Below are 2,928 nucleotides of genomic sequence, written 5' to 3' on the forward strand. Positions count from 1 at the left end.
AGTGGCGTGGTCTCGGCTCACTGCAACCTCTCCCTCCCAGGTTCAAGTGATTCTCCTGCCTCAGCCTCCAGAGTAGCTGGAACTACAGGCATGCACTGCCACACCCAGCTAATTTTTTGTATTTTTAGTACAGACGGGGTTTCATTATGTTGGCCAGGCTGGTCTCGAACTCCTGACCTCAGGTGATCCGCCTGCCTTGACATCCCAAAGTGCTGGGATTACAGGTGTGAGCCACCATGCCTGGCCTTGGAGTTAGCGTTAAACAGAAGGAGGTCGACTTTAATCCTCGTCACATTATTTTTTCTGTCATGTGCCTTTTCAGCTCCCACCATACAGGTCTTTGTACCTCCAACCCTATAGGAATTGGGAATATTTTTCTCCAGAAACAAAGGCCAGTGACTATGAGCAACTATCGTAAGTTTATCAAGTACACATTCTTATATATCACATCAAAATTATTTTCTAGACAAGTGGGGGCAAAATTTACACAGAACAAATATCTGCAATTTAAGAACAAAAGTTTTAAACAAACTTACCAAAATAGAAATGTAGAATGGAGTCCAAAATTCTTTGACAAATGTGACATACAAATGCACCTTTTTACTTTTCTGTTTCCTAGGTAATATTTACCATTTGTTGAAAGCTTAAAGTGGGGTTCTGTTCTAGCTTCCTCTTTTCTCCAGGATTTCGAAGAATGTGTTCCATGGAACATGAGTTTCATTGATGGCTAATAGGAGCTTCCTAAAGGATAAGAGGGATCGTGTGGTCAGATACATTTGGGGAAAGCTATGCTACACAAAGCTAAACAAGTTTCTTGACTGTATAACTTCTGAGAGCTTTCTTTATTTTGACAGAGTCTCACTCTGTCGCCCAGGCTGGAGTGCAATGGCATGATCGTGGCTCACTGCAACATCTGCCTCCTGAGTTCAAGAGATTCTCCTACCTCAGCCTCCCAAGTAGCTTAGATTACAGGCGCGTGCTACAATGCCCAGCTAATTTTTTGTATTTTTAGTAGAGACAAGGTCTCACCATGTTGGTCAAGCTGGTCTCAAATTCCAGACCTCAGGTGATCCACCTCCCTCAGCCTCCCAATGTGCTGGAATTACAGGCGTGAGCCACCACACCCAGCCCTAAGAGCTTTTACATATGTGTTGTGACTTCTAAATATGACAGAATACAGCATTTCCCAAACTTCCTTGATCACAGAGTACTTCTTCAGGAGTACTTGCCAGCCCCATGCCGTACTGTTCCTTCCCCCGATGTTCAGTGAATCCATTTTAATTCCTAAATACCTCTAGAATTCTTCCACGACCTCTTGCATCCTAACAACCACTGTCTAATTCAGGCCACCAAATCCCTCACTAATTGAGGCTTTAATTGATCCACTTGTGTATCAGTCAGGGACCCAGCAGAATACAGGTGGCATAATCCAATTGAGTAATTTGAAGAGAAGTTAATAAAGAGAAAGGGTGGAGTTTAGGGATGTGGCAGGACCCCCTGAGACTAGTTACAGCAGGAATCATTAGCTTTCTAGGCCTGAAGGGAGTTGGGTGGGGGACTGCTTACTGCAGTGGGGAGAGGTGATTGTTTGAAGGGAGCTGCCTGACGGGAGCTCTGGCCTTTGTAGAGAGAGGCAGCCGATTCCTAGTGACCTGGCAGAATTGCTGTCTTCCAGATCTTCGGTCTCCTGGTAGTGCTTCCTGTTGGCCAAACCCACCCAGAAGTTGGAGAGAGACAGTGATGCAGTCCATGTGGCCAGCTTCCCAGGGCACAGGGGAGGGTGAGGGGTGGAGAATGGATCTCGAGGGACAAAAAGGAGAATCCAGCACAACCTCGCATCTAGCCTCCCTGCCCTCATCCATCCTGCACATCTCTGACCTCTTCTCGCTCTTCTTCAAATCCATCGATTGCCCCCCTGCCCCTCATCCTTGGAATAAAATTTGGTACTCGGCCAGGCGCAGTGGTTCATGCCTGTAATCTCAGCACTTTGAGAGGCTGAGGCTGGTGGATTACCTGAGGTCAGGAGTTCGAGACCAGCCTGGCCAACATGGTGAAAACCAGTCTCTACTAGAAATACAATAATTAGTTTGGTGTGGTGGCAGTGACCTGTAATTCCAGCTACTCGGGAGTCTGAGGCAGGGGAATCCCTTGAACCCAGGAGGCAGAGGTTGCAGTGAACTGAGATCATGCCACTGTGCTCCAGCCTGGGTGACAACAGCAAAACTCCATCTCAAAAAAAAAAAAAAAAAAAATTTGATACTAGCTCCTGGGAGCTGATTGCAAGCGTCTCTTCTCAACTCTACTTTCTGTGACCAACAACAGCAAGTTGGCAGCTTGAAATCAGCTTTGGGGAAATATTTATACCACAGAATTGGCAAATGCTACTACTCAAGGCACTTTTTCCTTTCACTGAGTTCACATATATTAGGTAAAAGTATTTTATATTAAAAATTGTTTTGTCATAAACTCACGAAGTGTTTTCCTCTTTTAAAAATTTTTCCATTGAAAAAGCTTAGGCTGGATGCGGTGGCTCATGCCTGTAATCCCAGCGCTTTGGGAGGCCGAGGTGGGCGGATCACCTGAGGTCGGGAGTTTGAGACCAGCCTGGCCAACATGGAGAAACCCCCATCTCTACTAGAAAAAAAAAAAAAAAATGAGCCGGGCATAGTGGTGCACGCCTGTAATCCAAGCTACTCAGGAGGCTGAGGCAGGAGAATCGCTTGAACCTGGGAGGCGGAGGTTGCTGTGAGCCGAGATCATGCCATTGCACTCCAGCTCTGGGCAACAAGAGTGAAACACCGTCTCAAAATAAATACATAAAAATTTTAAAAAAAGGAAAAAGCTAGAGGCTAGGTGCAGTGGCTCACGCCTATAATCCCAGCAATTTGGGAGGCCGAGGTGGGTGGATCATCTGAGGTCAGGAGTTTG

Source organism: Colobus angolensis, unplaced genomic scaffold, assembly GCF_000951035.1.
Source record: "Colobus angolensis palliatus isolate OR3802 unplaced genomic scaffold, Cang.pa_1.0 Scaffold264, whole genome shotgun sequence".
Classification (NCBI taxonomy): domain Eukaryota; kingdom Metazoa; phylum Chordata; class Mammalia; order Primates; family Cercopithecidae; genus Colobus; species Colobus angolensis.